Below are 13,000 nucleotides of genomic sequence, written 5' to 3'. Positions count from 1 at the left end.
AGGGCAACTACAGCTGTGCTCCTGAGGCCGCCTGCAAACCGCCCCGAGGAAAGGGTCCTTCCCCAGAGAAGCACGAGCCCTCCTGGGCCGATCGGGGCGGGTTGGGGCCTCCGGAAGACTGCTTTCCCCCTCTGTCCCCTCCCCTCCCAAGCCTGCCCTGTCTCCCCAGAGAAGCATCTGGCACCCTCGTGAGTCTTCCCTGCCGGCCCCTGCTCTCAGGAATGATCTGGGAGGATCAGCCACACCTTTAGAAGTGTGCACTTCAGTGGTTTTTCGTGTATTCACAGGATTGCGCAACCATCACCGCTACCTAATTTTAGAACATTTTCATCACCCCCAAAAGCAGCCCTGCCCCCATCAGCAGTCACTCCCCGTTCCACTCTCCCCAGCCCCAGGCACACTCTGGTCTGCCTTCGCTGTCTGTGATGAGCCTCTCCATCATTACACATAAATGAAATCCTACGCCATGTGGCCTTCTGAGTCTGGCTTCTTTCACTGAACGTCGTCTTTCCAAGTTGCCCCCAGGTTGTGGCATGAGTCAGTTCTTTATTCCTTTTTATGACTGAATAACATTCTGTTGAATGGATATGCCACATTTTGTGTATCTATTTGTCAGCTGACGACCGTTTGGGTTGTTTCTACCTTCAGACCATTGCGAACCAAGCTGCCGTGAGGGATCATGTACAAGTTCTTATGTGAACAGAGGTGTTCACAGCTCCTGGGCACAGAACTAGAATTTCCAGTCAGTCGGGATGCACGGGGGGAAGGTCCTGACCACCTTTGGTCCCCATTCCTGATGCGACTTGAGTTTCGAAGGGCCACCCGCCCAGCTCAGGCCAAGCCCGGAGCCTGGGGAGAGGGGAGAAGAGTCTTCAAGACTTTCCACCCGCGCCTGTGGGGCCCTGGGGGCTCTGGGGCCAGGGGTCATCATCTGCTGCAGCCTCTAAGCTCCGCCTCTGAGCCCACACTGAGCTGGACATGGGGAGTGGCATGGGCTGCACGGCCTCAGCCCCAGCAATGACCATGAATTATGAGTGGCAATCACTTGATTACGGTCAACGTTTTCTGATCCAGGGTGCCATGACAGCAGGGAAGCTGGGCCACAGAAGGAAGGCAGTTGGATGTGAACAGGGGGTGGGCTCTGGCCAGAAAAGGAGGTGAGGGAGGGCTGTGGCCTGCTCAGGAGCCCCTTGGCATGGCAGGGGTTTGTGGACACAGAGGCCATGGTGGGAGGGAAGGCTGCAGAGAGAGCCGCAGCAGCCAGCCCCCGGGTCACCTGGACTGGGCCCTCTCCACCAGTGTGGCTCCAGCCTGGACCCCAGTTGGAGCAACCATGGTCAGCAGGCTTTGAAGCTATTCTAAACATGGCGCGGGTCAGCAGGAGACAGGCACGGTGGCACGGTTGCCCTGTGCTCCACCTGTCCTTGGAGTCCAGTGGCTTCTCAGGCTCAGGGGACTTCACAGCTTGTCCTGAGCTGCTTTTTCCAGAAGCTGGTGGGCTGTGCGGGCAGGCATCCTCGTTCAAATAATCAGGATTGCACAAGCCTTGCCCTGCAGGGGGCTGTTTCTGTCTAATGAAGTCACCTGACTGGACCACAGACTCTTCCACCCGCATATACCGAGAGCCGGAGGCCAGGGCTGCCCAGGAGGACAGGTCAAGGGTGAGGAGGGAAGACCGTGGGGCAGCGAGCCCACAGGCAGCCCAGGCTGGCAGGACGTGGACACAGAGCCCAGCCCAGGCTGGGGGAGGCCTGGACACCTGACCACTCCACACACAGGAACCTGAGCCAGGGCAGGAATGTAACCTGGCTGTCACGTAGACAGAGCTCACACAACAGTCCTGCCCTCAGCGATGTGGGCAGCAGGAGGCTGGGGCACGAGGCTGCCCTACCCCGGGGCTGAGCAGGGACACCTGCCTTCCTGTCAGAGCCGATGTGGGGCGGTGAACACACATCGCCAGATGTTTACTGACAAATGAGGCAGGTGGTGCGAGAGCTTGAACTGAGGGGTCCCCACCTCCAAGACCCCTGGGGACTCTGACGGGAAGGTGACAGCATCCTGCTGCCTCTGCGTACTCTCCCCAAACAACTTCTTTTGGAGAATTCTACAAGAGAGAGTCCCCAAAGTCAGCCACTTTCAGGGGCAGGAGAGCAAGAGTTCTGGGGCACCAGGAGGCTGGCTAATGGAGACATTCCTGCAGCCCTGATGAGGTGTCCTGGGTGTGGGCCTTCAGGGGCAAAGTCGGCATGGGGGCTGGTCCTCTGTGGCTTCAGCTGGGCCTCAGGCACGTCTCGGACGAGGGCAGCCCTGTGCTCTATTTCAGTCATTTCTGTTCATATTGTTATCACTTCCTCCCCTCTGCTTGCTTTGGGTTTGATTTGCTTTTATTTTTCCAGTTTCTTAAGATAGAAACTTAGATCATTGATTTGAGACCTTTCTTTTCTTTTAGTATAATCACTGAATGCTATAAATTTTCCTCTGAGCGGTGCTTTGGCTGCATCTCTCAAATTTTGATATGTTATTTTTTCAGTTTTAATTTAGTTTAAGATGTTTTCATAAAATTGAGATGATCTGGAAAGTTTGGTAGAATTGGGAATAAAGCCACCTGGGCCTGGTGTTTCCTTGTGGAAGGATTTTTAACCCCTGCTTCAGTACCTTCAGTAGTTGTAGGCCTATTCAAACATTTTATGCCATCTTGAGTGAGTTGTAGTGAGTTAGATTTTTTCCTAAGAATATGCTTGTTTCTGCCTAGGTTTTCCAAAGTTCTTGGCATATAGTTGTTGAGAATATTCTTTTCTTGCCTTTTTAATCCCTATTTGTAGTATTTTCATATTTTCTTTTATGATATTTTTATCTTTATCTTCTCTCTTCTCAGTCTTTCTGGAGCTTTATCTACTTTGTTGGTTTTTTAAAAGAACCAAATTTTTGCTTTTTTAGAGATTTTAAAGACTTACATAAAAGGAAAGATATACCATATCATATTGTAGATAAAAGATAATATTATAAAGACGTCAATTCATTTTTTCCCACTTGATCCACAGATTCGCTATAATGCCAACAAAAACCCCAACAGGCTTTTTTCATGAAACTTAATATGATGGTTCTAAAACTTCTGTGGAAGAATAACCAAGACCTTCTTATGAAGGTCAAGGAAAGACCTTTCCTTCCAGATACCAGGACTTTGTATGAGGCTATAGCAATTAAGATGCTGCAATGTGGTTGCAGGCATCGACAATTAGCCCAGTGGAGTAGAACAGAAAGTCCATGAGGCTGCCCCGTGGCCTCATGGTTAAGTTTGGCACGCTCTGCTTCAGCAGCCTGGGTTTGGTTCCTGGGTGCAGACCTACAGCACTTGTTGGAGGCCATGCTGTGGCAATGACGTGCCTACAAAATAGAGGAAGATTGGCACAGATGTTGGCTCAGGGAAAATCTTCCTCAAGAAAAACAAAAAGAAAGAAAGAAAGCCCAGAGAAGACCTGCACAAGTGTGAGACTTTGGTGTGAGACTGAGGTGGCGTTCCAGGCCACCGGAATAGGTGATTATCCACAAAGGAAAAGGTGAGGTTAGGCCCCCATCTCGCGCCATATACAAAAATTGACTCCAGCTGGGCCTAGGAATTAAATGTCAAGTACCAAACCTTACAACTCTTAGAAAATTTGAGTTAGTTGGTATATTTCAAAGCTTAGTGTAGGGAAATATTTCTTAGACAAGACACAAAGCCATTGACTATGAAAGAAAAATAGTGATAAGTTTGTTTACATAAATTAAGAACTACTGTTCATCAAAAGGCACCCTCAAGAAAGATAATTTGTCAACTGGGATTTGAGTTCGTTTTCTATTGTTGCCGTAACAGATCACCTCGAACCTGGTGGATTAAAACGACACACATTCATTATCTTCCAGTTGTGAAGGTCAGAAGTCCGACATCGTCTACTGGTGTGAGAGGCGTCGCAGAGCTGGTTCCTTCTGGAGGCCCCATGAGGGAATCCATTGCTTTGCCTTTTTCTGAATCCCTTGGCTTCCTCCATCTTTAAAGCCATCACATGGCCACTCTCTGGCCTTTTTTCCATAGTGATGGCTCTGACTGCAGTGTCTAATTGGGTCTACTCAGATCATCCAGGGTAATCTCCCCATCTCAGGGTGCATAACCTTAATCATACCAATCAAGTCCCTTTTGCCATGTAAGTCACATGTTCACCGGTTCTGGGGATTAGCACATCATTGGGGGAGCCTTTTCTTGCCTACCACGGGACTAGGAATTCCCAATAAACGAATTGACAAAGATATTGGTAGGTGACAGATAGATAGACAGATAGATGATAGATAGATAGATAGATAGATAGATAGATAGATAGATAGATAGATAGTTGATAGATAGATGATAGATAGAAAGATGATAGGTAGATGATAGATAGATAGATAGATAGATAGATAGATAGATAGACAGATGATAGATAGAAAGATGATAGATAGATAGATGATAGATAGATAGATGATAGATAGATGGATAAATATAAATTATATAGACGATCTAGCAATAAGTACACAAATAACCAAACAGAAAAATAGCCCAGAGATGTGCTCAGCCTTTCGCAGCAGAGGAAGCACACGTGGCCAGTGGGTGTATGAAGGCACCGTTTATACTCATTTCGTTGGCAGAAATCATGAAGTCCGATCCCTGGGGGTGCAGACAGGGATGTGGGGCCCAGGGTCTCTCCTGCACTGCCAGTTGAAGTGCACAGGGGGGCCGCTACTTTGAAGGACAGGGCAGGACCACCTGCAAGGGTCAGATTCACATACCAGTGACCCAGCGGTTTTGTGCCTGGGTCTACACCCAGGGAAAGCTCTAGTCCATGCCCAATCTGAGAAGGTAGCCAGGCGTGTGTGTCACAGCGCTCTTCACCAGCCAAATGCCTGGCCACCAGCCATGCACCCATCACAGGAGGAGTGAATGAACTCAAAATGTCTACACAGAGGAGTGTTTTCCATCAGCCAAAACAAATGAACCAGAGTGACACGCAACCATGCGGGTGGGTCTGGGCAACACGATATCGAGGAGAAGCATGATGCATTTTTATAGAGTTTAAATCACCAAGATAAAAAATACCTGCCTTTTGGGGTTTGCATATAGATTCAAGAAGATTATATAAACAAGAAGGCAAGGAACAAGGGACAGGGACTCAGGTGGACAGTTATCCAGCTGGGGAGACGGGGCGAGGTCGAGCGTGGGCTGCGGGGTCCAACTTTTATATTGAGCGGTGGGTTCCTGGTCGTTCTCTACATTATTGAAAAATAGTAACCACTACTGATGCAACAATGTATTAAAAAATTCAACACCGCAAGCAAAGGAGGTTTTTTCCAGATAAATTAGACTGGTTCAATACTCAGAAATCAATTAACGTAATCCATCCCGTGAACAGCTTAGAGAATAAAAATCACATGGTCCTATCAGGTGATACGGGAAAAGCATCTGATAAAAGCCAGCATTGTCCAGTCCTTCTCTTTGTAGGGGTTGCGGCTGCTCCTTTCTTAGGTCCCTGAGATGAGGGGATGTGCAGATCCCCAGTCACACCCAGATCTGCCAAGAGTACCTTGTTCTCTTGTCTTCCCCGCAGGGAGTGAGTAGTCACTGGGGTCCGGCCTGCCAGGCACCAGGGCCTTGGGTGAGCCCACAGACAGCTCTGACCAGGGCAGGCCCAGCTGGTGGGTGAGCGGGAAGGCCACCTGCGACTGGCCAGCCAGGACCCACCGGCTTCACATGCCCTCTGCCAGTGGCCTGCCCTCATGCAGGGAGCCAAGGAGGGTGCCCCAGGCAGGTTCTGAGAGCAGGTCTGTGCGGGGGTTACCCATGCCTTCTGGAGGCATGTGACAGGCCTGTGGGTGTGCGTGTGTGCCCATGTACACGTGTGTGTGCCTAGGTGAGCGTGATGCAATGAGGAAAGCAAAAGTGAAGGCCTCCACAGCATTTGTGATGGTCCGGTCCCTTGCAGACCACAGAGTCGTTTGCATCCAGCGGAGAGGCCAGAAGGCAGGGCTGTCGCCAGTGCAGTGGCCAGCCCACACCAGGCCTGCGTGGAGCTGGCTGGGCCCTGGCAGCCCCAGCCCTGGCTTTCAGTCAACCTGGCCTGGGCTACATGACTGCTGAGGCCATGGCTTTGCCTGCGAAGCTGGCAGAGATGAGGGGGTGGCAGCTTCTAGAGGCCACTGGGGCGGTCACTGGGTGTGGTCCTCGGTTCCAGCAAAGTGGGATCTGAGAAGCCCTGAGCGATCTCACTGGGCCTGGGGCCATGTCCACGCCTCGGCCATGGCCTGTGGGGACACTTCATGGTGAGATGCTGTGGAACCCCCGCCCTCCACCTGCTCCTGTGTTATCTGGGGTGATTGGAAGAGACAGGGACGTGAGGCCAGGCTGACGTCCTCTCCCATGGCTCAGGCCTGGGAGGGAGGCTTGGGGGCCTCCCTCCGCCTCCTTCCATCTCCCTCCACCTCCAAGCCTGTGTGTGTGTCTGGGATTGTGTGAGTATGTCTATAAACGTGGGTGTGTGTCTGAGCGTACTGATGTCTGTGTGAGCGAGAGGGAAGTGCATGTGTGAGAGGTTGTGTGTGCGAGCGTGTCCATGTCCTGATGTGTGAGAGTTCCGGTCCCCCTCCCGTGTAGAAGGGTGCTATGAACCCCTAGCATGTTAGCGCTAAAATCTAAGCAGGAGCCAGAGCCGGCCCTGCGTCCGCCTCTCCCCGTGCCCCTGCCCTTGGGCTCACTCACTCTGTCCCGGGGGCACCCACGGCGCCTTGAACAGAGACAGGGGATTTGAGCCGGGGAAGACTAGACTGTCGGCCCAGCGGTCTGTGTCTGGGCTGAATCCTGCTCAGCAGACAAGCAGCCCAGCCTCTGGCCCAGACCGTGCCCAAGCCAATGTCACCTGCAGATCAATGACCACCGCATACCTGGGAAGAGTTGGCCTCCACCTCAGGTGGGGAGGAACTGACTGCTGGCAGCACCTCCCTCGGGCCTCACCCGTCCGCACCCTGGCTGCCCACACCCTGGCAATCAGAGCCCATGGCCAAGCTAGGTGAGGGTTCCCTCAGGTCCTGGGGGTCCCATGGGCAGCCTGCTTCTACTGGGTTGTCAGTTCTGTGGAGGAGGAGACACTGCCCACTGGCCGGTCCCCTGGTCCCCAGGCCCTACATGCCCAGTCTGCCACCTTCCCTTGCCCGCTGGCTGGGGAGCCTGGCTCCGTGCGACCTTCCAGCCTGATCTCAGGTGCTTTGACTGGGCCTGTGTGTGGCTCCCTCACCCTGTAGGGGGTGGAAGATGGTTGAGGAAGGAGAGAAGGAGAGACGAAGCCTCACATGCATCCCAGCCAGGCCCAGTCTTCACACAGTCCCAAGCTATCCCAGGAAAATGGCCCTTCCTTCCACTGCGGTGCCTCCAGGGAGGATCCTCAGGCTCGTCCGTGAGCCGCCCCAGCCTCCCTGTAGGAGTGAGGCCTGCTAGTGCCTGTCTTGCCCCAGTTAGGAGAACTGGAGCATCTATGGGGCTGGCTGGGCCTGGCAGCTATGACCTTCAGAGGCCCATAGCCCTCGCCTAGGTGTCACCTCCTGCCCATGGGCCTAAGAACCGCTTGGACGTTACTGGGGCTCTTTTCCCAGCTGGAGCCCATGGTGGCACAAAGGGTCCTTCCTCAGTGCCACGTACCCTTGGTTATCACCAGGCATCCACCCCCAGGTGCATACCGGGTAGTACAGAAGTCAAGGTGGCCAGGGGCATTCTGTGTGTCTGCCAGGGTGCAGGAATGGGTGCGCACTGGGCAGAGGCCACTGCTGGGCTCAGAGGTGGGCAGGCGGTCTTGGCTGAGTGCAAGGGCATGCAGTCGGAGCAGAGGCGTGCACAAGGGAGGGGGTAGCACTAAGCACAGAAAGCTCAGGGTGTCACCAGGCCTGGGTGCCCACAGGGGTGGACATGGGGAAACAGACCCGAGTCCCTTTGGCAGCTGGGACCCCATCTTTCAGTGGACAGTGGGTCTTGTTTTTTCATACATTCCATGCTCAAAGTGGCCAACTCCAGGCTAAGCAGAAACCACCTCTCCCTAAGAATTTTAAAAACTGCTCATCTTAAAAGGCTTAAAAAAAAAAAAACTGTGGTATGATTTATTTATTGTAAAGTGCATGATCTTAAACGAATAGATCAACTTATTTTAACATATGTGTATGCTACGTAAAAACAGCCAGATCACGACGTAGAACGTTTCTATCACACCAGAAGTTTCCCCCACCCTTCCCCAGGGAAGCCTGTTCCCTCCAGAAGTAAACACTGTTCTGGCTTCTCTTGCCGTAGATTAGTTTTGCTCGTCCTTGAGCCCGCCTGGACTCACACCTACATGTACCTTTGTCCCTGGCTCCTTTCAGTAAACAGAACAATTTTGAGATTCATCCACATTGTTGCACGGATCATTAGTTTGTTCTCTCTCCTTGCTGTCTGGTATTCCGCTGTGTGGAGCTCTGTAGCATGTTCTTTTATGTTGCTGCGTAATATTCCACTGTGGGAATGCACCACTCCGCTTATCCCTGCTCCTCTAGTTAGATATTTGTCACTTTGCGTTTTCTTTCTTATGAGTACAGCTACTATAAACATCCTGATCGATGTCTCTTGGTGGACGTGTGTGTAAATTTCTCCAGGGGAGGCATCTGCAAGTGGAGGTGCTAGGTCATGATGTGGGCCAGTGGCTACTGCTTTCCTAAGTGCTTGAACCGACCTCCGTTCCCACCAGCGGCACACGGGAGCCTGTCGCTCCACGTTGTTGCCAACACGTACTGTTGTTGGTCTTTTTAATTTTGGCCATTTTGGGATCTACAGGTACCTCATTTGGCGTTAATGTGCAGTTCCCTAATGAGTACTGCTGTCAAGCACCTTTCCACGTGCTTATTGCCGTTTGGACGTCCTCTTTGGTGAAGCGCCTGTTCAGATCTTTTGTCCGTTTTTAAAAATCATGTCGTCTTTTCCTTATAGACATAGGAGTTCTTGCTACATTCTGGATACAAATCCTTTACCAGGAAACAGCCTTTCCCAGCCCGTAGACTGTCTATTCATTCTCTTAATGATGTCTTGATGTGTAGAAGTTCTTAATTTTAAGGAAGTTCCATTTGTCAAATATTTTCCTTTCGTGGTTAGCGCTGCTTGTGTTTTGCTAAATCTCGGCCTCTCCGAGGTCATGAAGATATTTCCCTGTTCTCTTCTCCAGGTTCCGTTGCCTCTGCCTTCCTACCTGAGTGAGGGGCTAACTTGAATTACTTTTGTGACTGATGTGTAGCAGTGATCATGGGTCATATTTTTTCGTATGGATTTCCAAGTTGTTCCAGTACCGTTTATTGAAAAGAACATTTTTCCCCCTCTGGATTGGAACGGTGCCTTGGTTATAAACCAAGTGACCACATATGTGTATTTATGCTTCTGGACGCCCTGTTGTGTCCCACTGATCTATCCATCTATCTAATCCGATACAACTGTCTTAACAATGCATCTGTATTAACTGTATCTGTACTGTCTTAACAATGTAGCCTAACCTCTCTGATACACTGTATCCATCCCTGTAGCTTTGCGGGCCTTCTTGAACTCCGGTAGTGGAAGTCCTCTAACTTTTGGTTCTTCAAAATTGTCTTGTCTTTTCTTCACCCTTTCCTTTTTCATAAATATTTTGAATCAGCTTGAAATTTTCCAAAAATAAAAAATAAAAGCGCTTGGATATTGATTGGAATCACATTTAATCCGTACCTCAAAATTAGCATCTTACAAATACTGAGTCTTCCAATTCATAAACGTCAGCTAATTCAGGGCTCCTTTCGTGTCTCTCACTAATGTTGAGTACTTTTCTGTGTAAAGGTCTTGCTCATCTTCAATAAGTTAATTTTTAGGTGTTTTATGGTTTTGATGCTGTTGTAATTGGTGTCTTTTTATTTTATTTTCTAATTGTTACTAGGATATAGAAATACAAGTAATTTTTTTATATTATCTTTAAAACCAGTGTTCTTGCTAATTCCATTTAGCAATAGAATAGTTTATTGGAAAGTTCTTAAGGATTTTTTTACATTATGATTAGGTCATTTGCAAATAATGATAGTTTTGGCTCTTCTTATCCAATCCCTTTGACTTTTACTTCCTGTTTCTTACCGTGATGCACACGCTGAGACTTTGGGGACAGTGTCAAATGGAAATGGTAACAGTGCACATCCTTGTCTGGCTCCCTGTCTAAGGGGGAAGGCATGTAATATTTCAAGTATGATGCTTGCTTAGAGTTTGGGTTTTGTTATTTTTGTGTTTGTTTCCTACATAACGGAGTTTGCTTCTGTTCCCAGGTCTCTAAGAGCTGTGTTTTTAATTATGAATGGGTCTTGAGTTTTATCAAATGTTTTTCTGCATCTTTTGAGTTGATTATATGTTTTTTCTTGCTTCTTCTGTTGATGTGGTGAATTATGTTGATTGATTTTCAGATGTTAAACTAACCTTGCGTAACTGGATTACCCCACACTCGATCATGTGTCTTTATATTTGGCTTTGGGTTCAATTTGTTGGTATTGTGGGTAGCACATTTGCATCTCTGTTCCTAAGAGAGATTGGCCTGTGATTTTTCTTTCCTGACATAGGTTACAAAGGTTACGTTGACTCATAAAAATCCTCTAAAAAGATTTGTATAAAATTCATACTATTTCTTCCTTAAATATTTAGACGAATCTACTAGTGAAGTCATCTAGAGTTAAAGGTTGGCTTTTTGTGCGTGTGGGAAGAGTGTTAAAATTCCAAATTTAATTAATTAATTTAATTTTAGGTAATTTGGATTTTTTTGTCTTCTGCTGTTTACTTTTATATATTATTTTTTTAAGGAATTGATCTATTTTATGTAAACTATCAAAATTATTTTTGTACATAATGTCCTCTGAATAGATTATTTAATATCTCTAGGTCTATAATGATGTATGATTTCTAATTCTGATGGTGGTAATTTGTGTCCCCCCACTCCAGTCAATCTTGCTAAAAGCTTACCAATTTTATTAGTCTCTTCAGAGAATCAAGTTTTGGCTTTGTCGGTTTTCCTTAATGTAATGTTTGCTTTTTATTTCATTGAGTTGTGCTTTTATTATCTCTTTCCTATCTCTGTCTTCTCCCTACTTCTTTGAGTTTAATTTGCTATTACTTTAACTTCTTGAGACAACTTTCACCCTCTCCTCTTCCCTAATATATGCATTGAAGATCATACATTTTCCTCTAATCACTTATTTCATGGTACCTCAAGCACTTACTGAGCTGTAAGTTTTGATATGTGACATTTTTGTTATTCAATTAAAAATATTTTCCAATTCTTATTAGATTTCTTCTTCAACTCTTGAGTTATTTAGATTAACATTTAGGGATTTTCCAGTTATCTTTTTCTTATTGATTTCTTGCTTAATTTCACTGTGGTCAGAGAACATACCTATATGATTTAATTTCTTTGAAATTTGTTGGAACTTGCTTTTAAAGCCCTGTCTATGGCCTCTTCTGGTGAAGGTTCCACATGCACTTGGAAAGCTCATTCAGAGTTATGGAGAGCAGTGTTCTATAAATCTTGATTAGGTCAAGTTGCAATCATGTTCAAATTTGTCTCTGTGCTGATGTTTTGACAGTTTTTCCATGAGTTACCCACAGAGGTTTATTCAAGTCTCCCACTGTGATAGTGGATTTTCTCTTTTACCTTTTAGTTCTGCTAGTTTTTGCTTTATATGTTTTAATGTAGAGTTTGTAGGTGCGTACAGATTTGGAGCTGATCTTCCTACTAAATTTTGACAACTTTTAAAATTAAGAACTATCCCTCTTTATCTCTAGTAAAACTTAGCCTATTTGATCTGCTATTGGTTTACCTATTACCAGCTTTCTTTTGGCTACGTCACAATATATCCTTTACTGTCAACCTTTCTGTATTGTTATATTTTAAAGTAGATTTATGAGCAACATCATGTTGTTTTTTTAATCCCTTCTGACGATCTTGGTCTTTTAATGGGCATATCTAGTTCCTTTGCAGTGCATGCCATCTCCTTTCCTGCTTCTCTTGGATTAATCAAATATTGTTACTAATTAAATTTTATACTGTATTAGCATGCCAATTCTATTATCTTATTATTCCATCAGTAGTTGCCTAGAGATTACAACACACGTCCTTAACTCAGTATAGTCCACCTCAGGTTAGCACTCTTACCGTTTTCCTGACAACACATGGTGCTCACAACCATGCAACTCTATTGGGACCCTCCGCCTTTTATGCTATTTTTATCATGCATTCTAGCTACAGGTGTACCTAAGACCTCATGAAACGTCAGTATCATTCAGTCAGTGCTAGTTTCAGCCCTCTCACAGATCTGTTCTTTTCTGGGTTCTTAATTCCTTCCTGTTTCTCTCAGGGTCCTCCTGGAATCATTTCTTCCTGCCTGGGGAGGCTGCAGAGTCGTTCTTTCAATGCAGATCTCCTGGCAGTGAATTCTCTTGGTTTTGGTTTCACCTTCTTTTTTTTTTTTTTTTACCATGATAAAATATAGATAACAGAAAATGTACCATCTGAAGCATTTTTAAGCATGTAGTTCAGTGGCATTAGGTACATACACATTGTTGGGCAACCATCATCTCCTTCCGCCTCCAGACCCTTTTCATCTTCCCTGACTGAAACTCCGCCCCAGTTAAACATTGATGGGGCCCCATCCCCTTCCCCTAGCCCCTGGCACCCACCATCCTACTCTCTGTCTCTGTGAATTTGACGACTCTGGGTGCCTCATATACATGAAATCACAAGGCATTTGTCCTCTTGTGTCTGCCTTATTTCACCTCCATTTTTAAGGATGTATCTGATGAGCATAGAATGCTAAGTTGGTAGTAATTTTCCTTGAGATGATCTCCTCTGGCTTCCATCCTTTCTGTTGACAAGCCAGGCATCAGGTTAATGTGTCATCTCCTCCCTCCTCCACTGCTTATGCCCTCAGC

This window comes from Equus caballus, chromosome 21, assembly GCF_041296265.1.
Source record: "Equus caballus isolate H_3958 breed thoroughbred chromosome 21, TB-T2T, whole genome shotgun sequence".
Classification (NCBI taxonomy): domain Eukaryota; kingdom Metazoa; phylum Chordata; class Mammalia; order Perissodactyla; family Equidae; genus Equus; species Equus caballus.
Note: the sequence above shows the minus strand (reverse complement) of the source record.